The following is a 19,976-nucleotide window of genomic DNA, read 5'->3' as shown; positions in this document are numbered from 1 at the left end:
CCTTTTTTTCAAACTTGTTTTCAAATAAAGATAGGTGAATAGGACTCAGAAGAATTGAAAGCTTTTTTGTTTCTTGCTATTTAAAAAAAAACAAAGTGCAATAAATCATTTTTATATAATACATATATCCTCCTATGTTTGGTTTTCGTAATATATATATATATATATATATTTACCATGAAGGCCATGAAGGCAGAATAACACCAAAAATTATGATGTTTGTGGAAATTGAGTCTAGGTTAACATAGTTTCCTGATTAACAAAATTGACCATGTCTACCATTTACATTCTTGTCACTTAGGCCATTTATTTGATCAAAGTAATTACTTAGAGCAACAATTAATTGGAAAATAATGCATATTTACCCTTTCTTCAGATGGAAGAAATGCTTTATTAAGTGTTTAGCTTCCAGCCTATTTCATTAATTCCAATATATGTAACAATAGTGGAAAAAACAGCAAGACTTTCTCATTTATTATTTAATTACAAATTTTAAATAGCTTCTAATTCACTGGTCTTACCCTTTTCTTGTCATCGAACAATTATATAATGTTGAGAACACATAGAAAAAGATAGCTTTTCCATTTCTAATAAGTCAAGCTACTTGTCTCCTTTAATTTTCAATATTTGAAAAATGATGTAAGAAATCTGCCTAGATTATTTTTATTTAACATTTTTATTTTTCCCTGTTACATGTAACACACTTTTTACATTAAAATTTTTATGATAAAATATGTAGATTCATTTAAAAACATTTCTCTGTGAATCTACATTTGTTTTTAAAACTTTGAGTTCCAGATTTTCTATCTTCCTTTCCTTCTCCACCCCCCTCATTAAGAAGGACATGTGGAGTTAAGCAAAATATTTCCATAAAATCATGAAAGAAAACATAGCTCTCCTCTCCTCCCTCCCAAAAATCCTCAAGAAAAACAAGGTTTAAAAAAATATGCTTCAATCTGTACTGAGACACAATCAGTTCTTTCTTTATCTGGGTATGGATAGCATTTTTTCATCATAAACCTTTCAGAATAATCTTCAATTCTCTATGACTACAAGTTGTACAATAGTTGCTCATCTACACTGATTGAGGAAATTTTCTTACCATCAGTTCATCACATAAATAAAAATTTAAAAGTCAAGCCAAAAATCAATAACAAAAATAAAAACCAGTCTATGTTTTTTCTTGGAAAATCCTTTGGTGATAGGGAAGAGTTTGGATAACCTTACTAATCTAGAAAGACATAAAAGAGGCAAGAAAAAGTATTTACTATTCTGCAACTTGTAGTCTTAAAGAATTGCATTGAGAAGTCAAGTAAATAGCCCAAGGTCATGTAGATCTTGAGTTCAGGTTTTCCTTTATGCTATATCACCATCCCTAGAACACTGACAATCCTCATTATACAAAAAATTAAGTTGATAAGAGATATTTCATTAGAGCATAGAAAAGAATCTGAGTTATAAAGTAACATTAGAGATTATTTAGTTAGAAATTAAATGAGAAATGATAATATAGTTAAATCACTATGTCTGTGGTACATATGTTCAGATGAGTGAAGCTAACTCTCTTCTAGTTTTACATAATTTCCCTGCCTGTTTCAGGATTTCAAGGAACATAAACAGAGCCCCCCTCAGCTGATCTACAGGATGAGTAATGGTGTACACACAAAATGTACAAATACATATACCTACTGCAACCAGGGTCTCAGTGAACAGAATAAAAGCTGCCTGGAGTTTCAAGCCAATTCTGAGTGGTTTAAGGTAATTAAGGCTGGGACTATTTTATATCTAACAGGGAACTTTACAAAAACACCAATCTGGGATTATCAGGCTCTAGCTGCCTTTGAATTTGTGGGTCATGAGTAAGCTAGGTTAGGAAGAACACAAGACTTGCTAAAAATTTTTAAGTTTTAAAGAATCTGCATTTATTGGGCTCCACTCTTCTAGCTGTTCTAATCTATATGTCCTCTGACCACCATCCTGAGTAAGTGTATGGGAAAAGTTCTAATATTAAGCAATTGCATAAGGTGAGAGTGGGACTAACATTTTCTGGGGTTATGATGATGAAATTTTCCAAACCAAAAGTTTGGAAATAAACATAGAGGGCACATTTTTAAACAACTTTGAATATAGGCAAAATAAATGTCGACAGGAGCATCTGGAAATCTTCAATATCATTATGAACTCCTTTGGGAGGCAATCAGTCTCAAAAGTTTCTTGTGAACCCCAAATCCCTTATCACAAAAGGTCAAAAAGCCACTCTTTGAAGCTCTAGTGGCTCAATGTCAGAGAATAGATATCTTAATCACTTAAATTTCTTCTCATTTACAAAACCATTGATGTTGTCTGTTCCATTTTAGTGGCATGAACTTTCTCCTTTACATCTAAGCAATTACTCCCAAACATATCATAAGGTCTCAATGTTTTTTCCTCAGCAGCTTTGCTTCTCCCACCTATCCCCCGAAATCAGTGACTAAAGTCAGAGAAACTTGTTAGAAGTATTTGACTTCATCAGACTTCGGTTTCTTGTGAGAATTGGCTGGATGGTCATAGAATCTCAGAATTATAAAGGATCTCACAGATTATCCATCTGGTTCAGCCCATATATACGAACAAGAGTCCTTTCCTTTTTCTTTCATTTTTAAATTTTGAACAAACAAAAAAAAGTATTCTAATACAAAAAGAGGATTCTGTATGATATGAATATCCCATACTCCTAACTTTTAAAAGAAATAGTATGTATGACATATTTAACATGTATAAGATTGCTTGCCATCTGGGGGAGGGGGTGGAGGGAAGGGGGGAAAAAAGTCAGAACAGAGGTGAGTACAAGGGATAATGTTGTAAAAAATTACCCAGTCATGAGTTCTGTCAATAAAAAGTTATAATTATTTAAAAAAAAGAAATAGTATGTAGTGAAACCTATACATTACATTTCAAAATGTCCAGCTTATCTATATTTCTTCTGAACTTTCTTCTTTTGTCTTTTATACATTTAAAAAAAATGCTTCAATGACACACACTATCTTTCTCTGTCCCTTTCTGTCTGTCTGTCTGTCTGTCTGTCTGTCTGTCTGTCTGTCTGTCTCTCTCTCTCTCTCTCTCTCTCTCTCTCTCTCTCTCTCTTTCTGTTTCTGTGTGTGTCTCTCTCTTACTCCCTCTCAGTAGCATTACTATTCCTTTCTCATTAGAAATTGAAAGAAAAAAATTGTAACAAGAATAATTAAACAAAACAAGTTCTCAAAATATGTGTCTTTCTGTACCTTGTGTTCATCACTTCTCTGTCTAGAAATAGAGAACATATTTTCTCATGAGTCCTCTGGTGAGCTGGTTAGTTACTGCATTTATCAGAGTTCTTAGGTCTTTTAAAGTTGTTTTTCACAATAATGTTGCTGCTTGTGTAGCAACATTATAATTCTCTTGTTCTCTTGATTTTGCTGACTTCTCTCTGTTAATTCATATTACTCAGGATTCTCTGCAATTGTTTTTTTTTTTGGTCATTTATCACATTACAATAATATTCTGTTACATCCATACTCTTAGCATAATGAGGTAATCCGGAAAGGGAAATCATAAGAGACTTGATGAGGTTAATCTGTTCATATTCCTACATGGGAGGATAAACTCATAAGAACTTTCTAATTATTAGGGCAGTTAGAAGGAATATATATAGACAGAGGACACAGGTATGAGTTCAATATGAAAAAATAGTATCTAAAAAATAAAATTAAGAGATGAGAGAAGAATGTACTAGGAGAAAGGAAAAGGTGTAATGACATAAGTTATCTGCCATAAGAGAGGCAAAGCTTTTACAGTGGAAGGGGAAGGGAGGGATGGGAGGAGGAATGAATGAATCTTATTTCCTCAAAAAGTAAATAACATATGTACTTAATATGGGCATAGAAATCTATCTTAGTTTGTAGGAAAGTAGGAGGAGAAAGATATACAAGAAAGGGGGTGTGATTGAAGGAAAGGCAGGTTGGGGAAGGGGGTGATCACTTTGGAGGAGGAACAGGGTAAAAGAAGACAAAGAATATAATAAATAGGGAGAAATACGTTAACAATAGTAATTGTGAAAAGAATTTTGAAGGAAGTTTCTCTGATGAAGACCTCATATCTCAAACATGTAGGGAACTGAGTCAAATTTACAAAAAAATAAGATCCCCAGTTGATAAATGATCAAAAATATGAAGAGTGAAATTGATTAGTTAAGATAAACTAATCAAGCTACTTAGAGCCATGTGAAAAAAAAATACTCTAACTTACTATGGATTGGAGAAATGCAAATTAAAGCAATTTTGAGGTATTAACTTATACCTATTAGATTTTTTTGTGATAAAAGGATGCCTTCTGTCACTTTAATCTTTTTTTTTCTTTTTTTTTTTATTATAGTAACTTTTTATTGACAGAATCCATGCCAGGGTAATTTTTTTTAAAAAAACATTATCCCTTGCACTCACTTCTGTTCCGATTTTTCCCTCCCACCCTCCACCCCCTCCCCTAGATGGCAAGCAATACTTATTAGATTGATTAGTGGCCTAGAAAAGGGAAATGACAAATGTTGGAGAGAATGTAGGAAAAATGAGACATGAATACATTGTTGGTGAAACTGTGAACTGATTCAACTACTCTGTAGATCATTTTGGAACTATATCTAAAGGGCTATAAAAACATGCATAGCCTCTGACCTAACAATACCATATGTATCCCAAAGAGATTTAAAAAAAAAAAAAAGGAGCTATATGTATAAAAATTATTTATAGTAGCTCTTTTCTCACAACAAAGAATTGGAAACTTAGGCTATGTCCATCAATTGAAGAATGGCTGAATAAATTGTGGGATATGATTATGATGGAATACTATTGTTCTGTAAGAAATAATGAGCAGCTTGGATAGGGCGAACAAATATAATAAAGATGACAATATTACCTAAACTAATCTATTTATTTAGCGCTATACCAATCAGACTCCCAAAAAACTATTTTAATGACCTAGAAAAAATAACAACAAAGTTCATTGGAAAACAAAAGGTCAAAATTTAAGGAATTAATGAAAAATCAAATGATTTTAGCTTACCAGATCAAACTATATTATAGAGCAGGTTACCAAAACTATTTTATTCAAGGAATAATTAGTTGATCAGTGGAATTTAGGTTCAAGGACAAAACAGTCAACAGATATAGCAACCTAGTCTTTGAAAACCAAAGATCCCAGCTTTTTGGGATAAGAACTACTGTTTGATAAAAATTTGGAAAATTAAACAATTGGCAGAAATAGGCATAGATCCATACTTAAGCAAACACCAAGATAAGGTCAAAAAGGGTTCATAACCTAGGCATAAAGAATAAAAATAAATTAGAGGAACATAGGATGTTTACCCTGACCTGTAAGGGAAGGTCTTTATAAAAGAAAACTAGAGATCAAATTTATGATCACAATAGAAAAAATTTCGATTATCCAAACTGAAAAGTTTTTGTACAAACAAACTAATGCGACAAGATTAGAAGGGAAAATAAACTGGGAAAATATTTTACAGTCAAAGGTTCTGATAAAGGCCTCATTCCAAAAATATATAGAGAATTAACTCTAATTTATAAAAATCAACCATTCTCCAATTGAAAGATGGTCAAAGGATTGAACAAAATTTCAGATGAAGAAATTAAATATTTCTAGTCATATGAAAAGATGCTCCAAGTCATTATTAATCAGAGAAATTTAAGACAACTCTAAGATACTACACACCCGTCGATTGGCTAAGATGACAGGAAAAATAATGATGATTGTTGGAGGGGGGGAAAACTGGGACATTGATGCATTGTTGGTGGAGATGAAAATCCAACCATTTTGGAGAGTAGTTTGAACTATGCTCAAAAGTTATCAAAACCCGATACCCTTTGATCCAGCAGTGTTATACTGGGATTATATCCCAAAGAGATTATAAAGAAGGAAAGGGACCTGTTGTGCATGAATGTTTGTAGCCCTTTTGTAGTGGTGAAACTGGAATGAATGGATGTCCACAGTTGAGAATGGGAATAAATTGTTATAAAAATTGGAATATTACTGTTCTGTGAAATACCAAAGGATGATTTAAAAGGCCGAGAGACTTAAAAATGATGCTGGTGAAATAGAGGACCAGGAGATCATTATATACTTAAAAAATATAGATGATGACCAGTTCTGATGGATCGGCCATCCTAGCAAGAGACAACCAAATATTTTAATGGAGCAGAATGAACTGAACTATATGCCCGAAAAAAGAACTTGGGAGATGACTAAAAAACCATTACATTAAATTCCCAACCCTATATTTATAACATGCATTTTGATTTCCTTCAAAGCTAATTGTACAATAATTAGAGCCTGATTCTTTTTGTAAAAAATAATGTTTTGGTGTATACTTATTTGTATCAAGTTTATTTTAATATATTTAAATCTATGGTCATCCTGCCATCTAGGGAGGGGGGAAGAGGGTGAAAAATTGGAACAAGAGGTTTGGAATTGTTAATGCTTAAAGTTACCATGTATATATCCTGTAAATAAAAGGCTATTAAATTAAAAAAAAAAAAGAAATAATGAGCAGGATGCTCTCAGAAAAACTTCAAAAGTCCTCCATGAGATCATACAAAGTGATATGTACTGTGTTAAAGAATTCAATGTTGGGGATGATCATGGAATGACCTTAGAATAAATGATCCAAAATCTTGTATCATGATAAAAATTATCCATACCCAGAGAAAGAACTGATTTTGCCTGAACACAGATTGAAGCATACGTTTAAATTTTTTTCTTGAAGCTTTTTTTGAGGTGAATGGAGGAGATATATTTTCTTTTGCAACATGATTTTTATGGAAATGTTTTGAACAACTTCACGTGGGTCTTCTCAATGGGGATAGGTATGGAGGAAGGGAGATAATCTGGAATTCAATGGTTTAAAAACAAATGTTAAACATTGTGTTTCATGTAACTGAGAGTTTGGTGATGATTTTTGAATTTTAGTACTTAGACTTTTTTCATGAAGTTAATCATAACATAAAATGATTACTTGATTACCTCTCTTCTTGATTGATTTTCTAGATCAGTTATTATTGCTATCAGATAGCTCTTTTTTTCACTTTTTAAATTTAGTTCTAATAATTCTTATTGTCTCATGGAGCAATTAATTTCAGTTTAGTCTATTTTAGTTTCCAGGGTGTACATGCATTGATTTAGGTTTATTGCTTGCAGATTTTACCTCACTCCAATATTCACTAAACAGAGGCAGCTAGGTGACACAGCCTGGAGTCAGAAAGATCTGAGTTCAAACACAGTCTCATACACTTATTAGGCATATGATCCTGGGTGAGTTAATTTCCTTAACTGGAAAATGGGGCCAATAACAGCATCTACCTCCCAGAATTGTTGTGAAGATCAGTGAAATAACATTTGTAAAATGCTTACCACATACTATATTAATAATTATTTTCCTCTTTCCATGCTAAAGCTGTTGGCATTGTCCCAAGACTAACCTACTGCACTCTTTGGCATGAAACCTTACCCTTTTCCTTTTAGAAACTTTAAAAAACTGTTAATCCTTTAAGCCCATATTTAATTGACTGATGATTTTGGCAGACATCCTCCCAGGACTTTCCAAAATTTTTCAGGGACACTGTCGTGATTGCCTTTTTACCCTCATTTTTTTTTCCTGTTCTGCTTCAAGGGGCACTCCTTACTCATATTCACATGTTCTAATATTGGGGACTGAGGGGAAAGGATGAACAACTAGCCCAGGTTCAAGGTAGGTACTCTGCTGAGAATATCACTCCTCTATGGCTCTTGGGCCTTATTTCTCTCCATGATTCACTTAGACTTTCTGCTGAACGGAATATCTCCTATTGGATGAGTGTTTTACTGTAAGTTGTGATTGTTGTTTAGTTGTTTTCAGTCATGTCTCACTCTTCATGACCCATTTGGAGTTTTCTTGGTCACCTTGACCAAGGAATTTTTTCACATGTAAACACTTCTTTATATCATTAATATAGGCTAGTCAAAGGAGGCTCTTAATCTATGGTTTAAACAAAATAAAAAATTTTTATAACTATTTCAATATATTTGGCTTCCTTTAAAAGCCCATATATTTTATTTTGCGCCTTTAAACGCATTATTCTTAGGAGTTCATAGATTTCACAAGACATCCCAAGAGCTCTGTGACCTCTTTGGAAAAAGGTTAGGAATCACACTTTAGAAAAAGTCAGAGGGGCCCCTTCCCACATCCTATTGTCTCTGTTAATTACTCCCTAATCCAGTAATACTACCAAGTGAATTGAGAGGATTCAATTGATTGAGAGTCCCCTGATCTACTCCCTGTTATACCCAAAACATCTTTTACATCCCTTGCTCACATCTAATTTTCTTTTATTTCTTCTATAAAATTCTAAACTTTGTGGCAATTTCCATAAAGTCAGCATATTTTCAGGTGATGTGGGTATCTATTCCAGTTATATAAGTTTGAAGGAGATTTACTTTCAGACTTTGGGGAGTATGAGAGTTTATCTCTGAAAGAGATTACAACTACTTAGATGTAAAATGGTGACAATAACACATACTTCCCAGGGTAATTGTGAGAATCAAGTGAGATAATATTTGTAAAGTGCTTTGCAAATCTTAAAACCTACATAACTGTTAGTTCTTCTTCTTATTATTATTATTCACACCTTCTCATTTTGTATGATTATTGATCTTGTTTCTGAATGGGCCCATTCAGGAGGTTTGCAGACTTGATCCAGATTTCTTGTTTTCTATGGATCCTAATTTCATTCTCACTGGAAAAAAATACTGGATATAAAGTCAGAAAACCTGGAGTCAAATACTAATCCAGCCATTTATCAAGGACAAGCCATTTTGGGTCTCTGGCTCTCCATTTCTTGATGTGTAAAATGAAAGAGTATGTTTAATTGACTTCTAATGTCAACTTTAAATCTATTATCTTAAGATCTGTGAGTTCTCAGTTCATATCCATCATGCTCCTCCTACTACACAGCGCTTTGTTGATAATATGTCACAGTCCATTTGTGTCCATCATCATCATCATTATCAGCATCATTATCCATCTGTGTTATCCCTTCCTCCTCCCCAACATCATCACTCACATTTTTATAGTCCTTTAAGGTTTGTATTGTGCTTCACATCATACGTCTCTCCATTTCTCTTTGCCTGGCCTGCAATTTTAATTCATCAGAGATTATGGTGGTCCATAACTCACTGTAAGAGAGTTGAGTGTTGATTATATAGGCAGCTAGGTGGTATAGGAGATGGAATATTGAAGTTGGAATCAGGAACACCTGAAATAAACTCTTGCCTCAAGTACTTCATACCGGGCTGACCCGGGGCATAGCATTTAACTTATTTTACCTCAATTTTCTTAAATAAAATAGAGCTAATACTAATATTCCCCCATAGGATTGTTGTGAAGATCAAACAAGATAATGCATATAAGATCCTTCATAAACTTTTTTTCTTTGTAAACTTTGAAATGCCATTTGAATATTAACTATTATTTATATCAACAATCTCTCTGAAAAAGTCTAATAAAGGAGAAAGGGGATAAAGGGAGGAAAAAAGCCAAGTGAAAGCTATAAGTAGAGCAATGAATTTCTTCAGAGAACTCTATCAGGTAGATAGAGACAAGAAGAGATGTTTCATTCCCATTAATACCCTAAAGGAGGTATGCTAATTTCACTCCTTCTGGAAACTATTCAGTTATTATGCAGTATCATTATTTAATTTAAACATTTAAATTAATGTTGGGCTATATCAGTAGATGCAGTGAAACTTAGAAATCCAGAAATAATGACTACTGGGATGTTGATATTTTTCCAAAGGCCAGAGTTAATTACAAATTTGTCCTAGGAAATGAGGCATCAAAGGAACAAGACAGAGAGATGGAGATTGTGATTTCAAAGTTTCTTCAAGGCATTGGGTGGATTATGACTCGAAAATAAGATAAGGGAAAATGGGAAGAGTTATTAATTTTAGTAGCATAAAAATAGATTTCTACTCAGATCTGTCTTAGATGTGACAAAGGTTTAAGGGTAGTTTCTCTTCTTGCTTCATTTCTTATAGCTTGAGCTTAGCAGAAATCAGAGGGGAGGTTGATTTGGGGGAATGGGAAAAGAAGACCTTTTGACAAGTTTTGGACAGATTTAAACAAATAATATCTAATAAATTGGATGAAGTTTTTCTATAGCCGCAATTGTTTTTGTCTCTATACCAGTCTTCCATCTTTTTAAACAATTTGGTCATGCAAACTAACAATTTCTTCCTATATCAAGTGATACAGACATGCTATCTTCATATCCTTAATTCTTCTGTCCAGATTCTGGTACCAGAGTCACCTGTCTCTTTTCCTAATTTAGTCAGTCTTAAATCTTTCTGTAAAAGACATTTTCACATGACATAAAGGAAAGAATACTATTTCAGAAAACCTGACTTCAAATCCAGCCTCTGAAACTAGCTTGTGTAATCTCAGGGAAATCACTTAATAATTTTTTTCAGTATCAGTTTTCTTATTTGTAAAACAGGGATAATAATATTTGCGTTACCAACTTCTCGAGGATGTTGTGAAGAATGTATTAACTAAATCTTAAAGTACAAGTGCGATTGTCTTAACCCTTACTTGCACTAACAGGGTCAAGTCCCTAGACTGGGTTGCTATATTCCCACAGGCTCTAGAATTATCTATGAAGTCTTTCAGGGTATTTATCTATTGCTACACAGCTCACAGGCCACTGCTGATATGCTTCCCACAATATTTTTCAGTTGATAGCAATTAGTTAACCAGACCTAAATGGTTTTTAGAAAGACATATTTATTAAAGTGGTTTAAAACACTCAAAAATTCAAAATTCAAAAAAATTCAAAAGTCTTGTGCCTTCTCTTCCACCAGGATGTACTGAATTCAGGAGAAAGTACTTTGTACATTGAGAGTACATATGGCAAAGAGTTCCCTAAGTCCTTCTATCAGATGTTCCAAGAAATTCATGGTAAGCATGATGTAGCTTTTTTTTTTTTTTAACTAGGCACCTTATAGAGCCATGAATCTGCCTCCACATTGTACCTAATCTGTTCTTGGCTCTGTATACAGACATTGCCACCAGTTGCTGTAATTCCAGGGAGTGGAGAGATAATCAAAGAATTCATGGGAAGATGGAATTTCAAAATTCTCTGAATGTTGAAAGTTCACTTGGTCCTTCTCCAGCCAAGGGGGAAAGGGAGGACATCTGAGGTGAGAAAGAAGCAGAGGCATTTCCCAACTTTCCCCCTTTCTCCATCCCCAAGTGAACTTTTTTTGAACTAAGTTTAAAGATTTAATTGATTTTTTAACTAATATATGTTCTCACCTCATTTAAGGAATTAGTTATTTTAGGGGAGGTGAAGTGGTTTGGTTACTTTGTTTGATTATATACTTCCAGAGCTAAAACTGGAAGGTTGAGCAGGGGGCTTAGATGAGTATGTATACAACAATATGGTATAACATGGTTGATGTGCTTAAGAGAAATGTCATGGATTTGTCTGGGATGGATATGGAGAAGTCATAATTTATAAACCTAGAGCCCCAGATTGGGATTCAGAGTGGTGGATTGGAGCAAGATGTTGGAAGAAGAAGGCATAGCTTTCAGAAGGCTAAGAAATATCATGGATGGTCAGGATTTAGACTAAATATGGAGAATCTTTGCTTTTGTTTATTTGGATACAGAATACAAATAAGTATATAAGTAATTGTATTCTAAGAAGACATATAATGAAAATGTATGCATGAATCAAATTTTTGTAAGCCAAATCACATTTTAAAATAAACTTACATTATATTTTCAGGAATATATAACTTATTTTTTATTGATCTTGAATCAGTAGTGCCTTTTGATACTTTGTCTTTAAGTTTCTTTTCCTATATTTTATTTACTTTTGCCTTTTATTCACCTTATTTTCAAATAGTGGGCAAAAAAGTTATCCATTCCATTTTCTGACTTTTCCCATTATGGTTTTGATATATTGTAGGTCAGCATAAAAAATTAAATGGGACTTTGGGAGAAGTTTTGCAGAAGTCACAGATAATACAAAAAGAAATTAGAAACTCAGAAATGCACAAAATATAAGTATTTCATTGATATTATATGATATCAACAATAAAAAGAAAATATTCAAACTTTTCCTTTGGTACAAAGGAAGGGTTAAAATAATTTAAATGGATTTTCTAGATCAAGCTCAAGATCAAGAGGACGCATACTCCTAATCCCAGCAATGTGGAAAGTATAATTATACTTAATGCTCAAATTCACTAGAGAATCTATTAAATTAAACTTATAGATATGCTTATTAGAGTGAAGAATCCCTTTGCAATCACTATCTATTTCTTTTTGTAAAAATATATTTTCTTAAAACATGATAAACTTCTTGTGCAAATTGTGGAGAGGATGTAAACTAATGACCAAGTTACCTATAACTGCAGGCAAATCTGGATAAATACAAATAATATTTGCCTTGTAAGCCTAAGAGACAAGTCTGAACTGCAACCTAAAACAGAAAAGGAGTTTCATGAATTTCTGTATAAATAGGATGTTAGTTGTCCTTCAGATCCCAAATAGCCTTTTCCTTTCCTTAAGAGGATTTTTGCTAGCTAAATACATACCTTTGGTGATCAAGATGTGTCACTGCAGCCAGCACTATATCACTTATTCAATCCTTTTCCTCATTGTAGTCTCAGCATCTATTGTATTTTTGTTGTTGATGTTTTTTTTTTAACCAACTGTAAATTGTAAGTGCTGACATTTTTCAATTCTAAATCATGAGAATCAGAGCTGTCCTTCCAGAATTCTGTGGGGAAAGGTTTATGGGAAGAGAAATAGGAGAAGAGGGAAGGACTGTAACTAAACAAGGAGAAAGAAATTGTGCAGGTGACTGGGTGGGGAGGGACAATGGGAAGAGTTAGACTAGTGAAACAAGCCAGAGGTTGAGTTTAGAGAAAATAAGTTTTGTGAATTTTGGAAGAAATTGAGAAAATTTGAAGGAAAATAAATTCTAGGCTCAAATATTGGCTTAGAGTTTATTTTTAGGCTGGAATAGGATCAAGGAAAATTAAGAAGCTTTTAAAGAATTAAGGTAGTTTTGAAAATAGAACCTCAAGGATAAGAAGATAGGTGACAAGACAAAACAAGATAAGAAAAAGAAAGTGAAACAATTTGAAGGTAAAGCACCTTGTTAGAGTGGATTTGTAGGTGGGGGACAAACTGATAAAAGAGCTAGGTTAGTGGAATGCTAACATGAAGACTCTGGGGCTGTAAATTTATTAAGTTTAAGGAAATGAAGCTGAGTGGAGTTGTCCAATTTTTAAAGAGGTGATAATTAACTTAATGGTTTTAATCAGATACCTAGGGTTGAGGAATAAACACCCAATGTAGTTTTAAAAATGATTGAAATCTCAACAGTTAAAGAAGGTTGAAAATTATGTAGTAACTTGCATTAAGCGTATGATGTTCTGCCACAGTCTAATGCCACAGTTCTATACAAGTGTGGACTCATCTACCTGTTGGAGAAGAAGGAGAAAGGAGAACAAATAGCTCACTACAATTTAGGTTGTTAGGGAGAATAAATATCCCTGAAGGAAATATAAGTGAGGCTTCAATGGATTTGAAGTGAGGAAATTTGATCTTCTCAGGATGATAGAAAGTGGAAGTGTTATATAGAAGAGAAAGAGAAAAGGACAACTAGACAATTAAAGTTTAGAAAAATATTTGAGGTTTTTCCTTTAAAAAAGGAGGAGGAGAAGGTAAAGAAGAGGAAGAAGAAGGAAGAGGAGGAGGAGGAGAAGAAAAGTTGGATGCTTTGATGAGGAAGAAGATTCTTGTTCTTCAAAGAATGACACAATAGAGCTACAAAAGTTCTCTAGTGAGAGATAATCCAGTAAAGGGAAGAGAAAGAAGGGTGTTAATAGTTGATTTTCTGCTGAGGGAGTGATTTGTATACCTGTTAACAACAGACATCATTTTTCTGCCCAGGAAATGTTTTTAATACATTAGAGTGAATCTCTCAAAAAGGAGTTATCAAAATGAATGACAGTTATCTACTTCTGGTGATACACCAGATGATACTTTCAGGAAAAACACACCTAAAAAAGAACTTCCAGTGGTTATGAAATCAGAGGCAAGAAACTAAAGACTATAAAAGCACAGATTGCATTTTCTTCATTATTGACTATTAAGATTGCATTAGATTGGTTTAGGAAGTGGTATTTGAGAATGGGATTTAAATTTTTGGAGCAAAACATGTAATATAGAGATGACAGATTCCTGATCATTCATAGAATGACTATTCTATGAATTCTATAAAGGCTAGTAAGAAGATATTTACTGAGTGTTGTGTCTTAATCCAAAGGGCTTTAAACTAAAAAATATTGGAGAGGGAGAAGACTGCCTGTTTGTACTCCTAGTTGTATATCATCAGAGCAGCTACAAAGAAGAAAGGAAAGTGACAGTTGAGACACCCAGAAGTTCACAGAAGACAACATTCAAGAAAGGAAAACGTATGACTTCAAATGCCTACGGTTTAAGCAATAAACAAAAAGTAGAGGTCATAAAACAAAGAGATAAACTTGACCTCATAGATATCGCTGAGATTTGGTGAGATGAAACTCATTACTGGGCCATGGCTTTAGGTAGATATATTTAAAAGAAATAGGACAAATAAAAGGTATGGTGGTGGATAGCATTGGATATTAAGAAGGTTTACTTTTTTGAGGAAATCCAGCAAGGGAGTGACGGGGAAAGCACGACAGAATACTTGACAGAAGGCCAATGGAGAAAGAAGCAGAGTGATTTTGTCTCTGGAGTGCATGTGTTATAGACTGCTAAGCAGATCTCAAGTCTGGCATAGAAATATGATATAGTAGTGATGAGAAATTTCATGTATTGAGACAAGTGCTAGAGTTCCCTCTTGATCAAAAGTAGAACAGCTAATAACTTCTTAGCTTGATTTAGTGATCATTTCATCTTTCAAGAAGTAGAGGAACCAACCATGGGAAATATTATTCTATTAGTAAAAACTAATAGGGAAGAGCTGATTGCTGGAGTGGAAATGGTAGAAACTGGGTGTGGGGTGGAGTGACTATTCCTTCCTAGAATTTGTGAAGAGCAGGAGAAGAAATCCAGACATAGTCTCACATGAACCTTTGATTATAGGGGAAGTAGATTTCAAAAGGTTCTGAGAAAGAATAGTTAGGACCTCATGGTTTCATGCTACAGGGGAAATTTAACCCAGTAGAAAGAAGAGATTCTCAAAAATGAAAATCTAAAGACCTAAAAAGAAAGAACTCCAACAAGGAAGCCACATCATCCACTTGAACTGTAGTAAGCAAATCTTATAGTAGAACTCAGGATAACTCTCAGAACAAGGCAAACCAGCCTAAATAGCTCTTTACTTACCATCCAATTAGATTACACCATCTCTTCCTAAACAGCATGGCACTTGCAAAACTCATCATTGCCCTTTATGCTTTTCTTTCTCAAGCCAGAAAAGGGAGCAAATAGTTGCTTCTGAGAGGCTTCATTTCTCTTAAATTCTAGGTTAGATAAAGGGAACTGAGACTTTTTTCCAGTGAGCTCCAGGTCAACTTCCGTTAGCCAATCAGACACTATTAGGTTTCTTCTCAGCTTCCTGATCCTGCCACTGGTTTGTTTAAACAGCTCTGACAATGATTTTTTTTTTGAACCTTACAGAGTCCTTCATTCTCTCCATCATGTCCTCAGTGAATTAAATAAGAGCCTCATGGTAGTCAGTGAATCATGCTTCATTTATGATATAAGCTCTATATGCCATGGAGCCAACAGTCCTGATTTAATCCTTTTTTTACTCCAATGTGCTATATGATTTATTTCCTTTTTCAAATTCTACCTCACCAAAAAGACCTGTAATCTCAATTATTAATCAGTTTTCAAAACAGTTGTCATTTCAGTTTTCTTGAGGACATTGGTTTTTATTCTCACACTTTATCAATTAATAATAATAAATAATAACTAGCATTTATGCAACACTTTAAAGTTTGCAAAGTGCTTTATATATATATATATAATTATCTCATTTGATCCTCACAATAACCCTTAACATAGGTGCTATTATTAATATCCTCATTTTACATACAGATACACACACACACACACAATATGACAGTGAATAGAAAACCAAACTTAATGTCAGGAAGATCTTATTCAAGTCCCATTTGTGATGCAAACTGGCTCTTTGACCTCATCAAAACATTTAAATTTAGAGAACTTCTCAGGCAACTCAAAGATTCTAAATTGTTGAGTAAGTCCCAGTCTTTATTGGTAGAGGAAGTTTCCAAACTGAGTTCTTTATGCAAATGAAATTATAGGTCCAATACAATATATATGTGCATGAACATATACATATACATACATGTTTGTATATATAAATATGTATGTGTTTGTATAAAACAGGTATAATATATACAAACATGTATATGTGTGTACATATGCATGTCCATATAATACACATATACATAGAGATAAGCATTCGTAAATGTGCATCACTTCTTTGTTGAGTATGAGGATATTAGACTTGATGCAGCCTCTGAAGTCATTTTCAGCTTTAAATCTCTCTGTCTGTTTGTCTTGTCTCTCTCCCTTCCCTATTTCTCTATCTCTGTCTCCCCCTCTATTCCTTTCCCCTGCCTCTTTTTTTGCAACTTTCCTTTCCTTTTCTCTTTTCCCCATTTTTCTTTCTCTCTCTTTCCTTTTTTCTCCCTTTCTTTCTCCTTTTCTCAGTGTGTGTATATGTACTATATATGTGTGTCTATAGATACACACATACATATATATGTATATTTCTGTATATATGTATACATTCACACATAAATATATTTTAGAGCAGGGGTTTTTAACCAGGAACCCATTAAGTTGTTTTTCTTTTTAATATTCTGATAACTGTATTTTAATAGAATTGGTTTCCTTTGAAATCTTATATATTTTATGGAATTAAAAGCATTCTTCTGAGAAGGGATCCACTGATGTCACCACTGATGTTCAGAGGATCCATGAGGATATATAAATGATGATTACCCCCTGGAACCAGAGAGTAGATGAGGCACTAAATTGGAAAGTCCAGGAGGGAGTACCCACTATGGTTTTTGTCATGGTGGTAGAGTGGAATGTATTTAGAATTGAGTCTGGGGGACAGTTTCTACTTTGCCTATTCTCTCCCCAGGGCCTTGAGCTCAGTGTGAGGAAATGATCTGAGGAGGGAAGAAGGAGGGGGAGGGTGGCCACTCAGAAACATTAATTTATATTCATTGAAAATTTAAAGGGCTTTGGGAGGCTAAGACTCAGTCTGTGTTGAAGGAGCAGCTGAATAATTCTCTAGTCAGCCAGTTATAAACCCCAGTTCTTTTGAATAATCGAGTAAAAACAAAACAAAAACAAGGGAAATGATTCCTCTTTTCTGTGAGGTTGAGAGATTTCATTCCATATACAGCCCTATTATTGAGAAAAAAAGTGAAATAATGCTAGAGAAAGGGACATTAAGAATCTCTTTATACTAGTCCTTCACTACTGAAATGACCTTGTATTTATTTTGTCTATACTTAAATGTTTTTATGTTGTCTCACAGACAGAATGTAAGCTTGAAGTAAGAAATTATCACTTTTGGTCTTTATATCCTTGATATCAATCAAAAAGAAATGGGATTGTGTGATTGATTCCATTTAGTCCTGAGTAAGATAGGAAAAAAAAAAAAAAAGGACACATCTTCCTTTAAGATATTTGTTTACTTCATAGCTAAATATTTTATACATAATATGTGCTCTAGAAATTTGTGTGGACTAGAATGGAGTTTTATTTTTTCCTAATTAAATTAAGTTCTGAAGAATGGCGAGCATGTCTAGTCACTGCATACTGAGGATGAATACTTAATATGATTTTTCCAAAGCCCCTTATGTGAATATATAGTGCTCATTCTTACCAAGAAAATTATGTAGTTAATAAATGAATTGACACTGAACCATTAGTGGAAGGAAGAACCAGGGACTTAAGCAGAATGAATTATTTATTCAAATAATAGTTTGATGATATATCTCTGATCTGTTTTATTTATTTTAGAAAATGTGTGGTGGAGTGGCTTAAGTATTAGACTGAAAGTCAGGAAGTTCTGGGTTTGAATACAGGCTTTATTCTGGATTCCCTTTACCATGTCACAGCTCTTTATGCAGAAGTTTCGTGGCAGCCCTGGTATTCAAACACTGGAAGTATCCTGTATATTGTTCCTCTGATTGGATAATTTCATAGAACCTCCATTTAAGGAGAGTTCTCAGGTTGGATGTGCCTCATTCCTCTTCAGACTATATACACCCCCCTGCCATGTACCTTTGTCATTCTCCTCTCCTGACTTTCAACTTCCTTTTATGTGTTATCTTTACTCATTAGGATATAAACTACTCTTTTCCCTTGTATTTGTATTCCCAACATTTGGCATATGTTTGGCATTTAGTAAGAACTTAATAAATGTTTATTGACCGACTGGTATTTAACTTCTTTGAAACACTGCTTCCTGGTCTGTAAAAAATTATAATAATGCCTTCCTCACAGGGTTATTGTGAGGGTCAAATAGGATAATGATAGTGATAAAATGGCACTAAATTAAAAAATGATTATGGTTTGATTTCTAATTGAACTAATTTAATGGAGATTCTATTTGGCGGTTCAGTTTAGGGATCAACAATTAATTAGTAAAATCTCATTTTAGATGAGTAGGAAAGTATTAGCTTTTGACTCACCAGTCTGACTTTATCTAATCAGTATTTAAGTCGAACCCTGTTTCTTCAGATTTCAAATCCAAGATTTAACTCATCATATTAAGCACTGAGAGAAAAGGGTAGAAATACCATCTGTGGATAAATAACTTTTTTTTTTTTTTACAATTTTTTACAACTTTATAATTTTTCTTTCACAACTAAGTAAAGAGGCACATGGTGCCAAATTGTTTGAAAATGGGACATAGTTTGCCATATGTTTAGGTTTTTGTTCTTCATCAGTGAAGGTGACACTGTGTCATTCATTGTCCTACTGCACAAAATCAGTTTTTGTTGTTGTTTGGTCATTTTCAGTCACTCCATTTCTCATTTGGGGTTTTCTTGAATTGAGTTGCTGTTTTCTTCTTCAGATCATTTTACAGAGAAAGAAACTGAAGCAATTAGGATTAAGTGATTTATCCAGAGTCACTCAGGTGATTAATGTCCCAGGCCAGATTAGAACTCAGGAATATCTTCCTAACTCCAGGCCCAGCATTGTACTATGTCATTACCTAGCTGCCATAGAGGGCCCAAATCAATTACATCCATTCAGGAAGTGAGGCTCTGAGACTGAAAAATGAATGATTTTGTTTTTTAGGAAGTGTGTAATCCATTTTAAGGATGTACAACCTGCTAACAAGCTACATGCACACATTCTGGGGGGAAGATGTCTAGCAAATTAAAATAACAAATGTGGTATGTGTATTAATGCTTTTGGGGTAGTTTTATATTTTCACTGTTTAACTTCAAGCTGTTTTATAAGTAATTTTGAAGTCTTGATACAAACATTTATTTATTTTTTAAATAACTTTTTATTTACAAGATATATGCATAGGTAATTTTTCAGCATTGACAATTGCCAAGCCTTTTGTTCCAATTTTTCCCCTCCTTCCCCCCACCTTCTCCCCCAGATGGCAGGTTGACCAATACATGTTAAATATGTTAAAGTATAAATTAAATACAAAATAAGTATACATGTCCAAACAGTTATTTTGCTATACAAAAAGAATCAGATTCTGAAATAGTGTACAATTAGCTTGTGAAGGAAATAAAAAATGCAGGTGGACAAAAACAGAGGGATTGGGAATTCTATGTAATGGTTCTTAGTCATCTCCCAGAGTTCTTTCCCTGGGTGTTGCTGGTTCAATTCA

The 19,976-nt window shown here is 33.8% G+C and overlaps 1 long non-coding RNA gene across 1 annotated transcript in view; it reads left to right on the top strand.

Moving 5' to 3' along the window:
• The first annotated feature begins 1,187 nt into the window (after positions 1 to 1,187).
• The window catches only part of LOC116423362, a 33,745-nt gene continuing 14,956 nt past the window's right edge, over positions 1,188 to 19,976 (top strand). The window contains exons 1-3 of the long non-coding RNA XR_004233947.1: positions 1,188 to 1,758; positions 10,918 to 11,014; positions 11,116 to 11,256. This is a non-coding gene — a long non-coding RNA (uncharacterized LOC116423362). The remainder of the gene's footprint in view (positions 1,759 to 10,917; positions 11,015 to 11,115; positions 11,257 to 19,976) is intronic.

Source organism: Sarcophilus harrisii, chromosome 4 (genome assembly GCF_902635505.1).
Source record: "Sarcophilus harrisii chromosome 4, mSarHar1.11, whole genome shotgun sequence".
NCBI classification, from domain to species: domain Eukaryota; kingdom Metazoa; phylum Chordata; class Mammalia; order Dasyuromorphia; family Dasyuridae; genus Sarcophilus; species Sarcophilus harrisii.
This window is presented reverse-complemented; position numbering and strand designations above follow the sequence as displayed.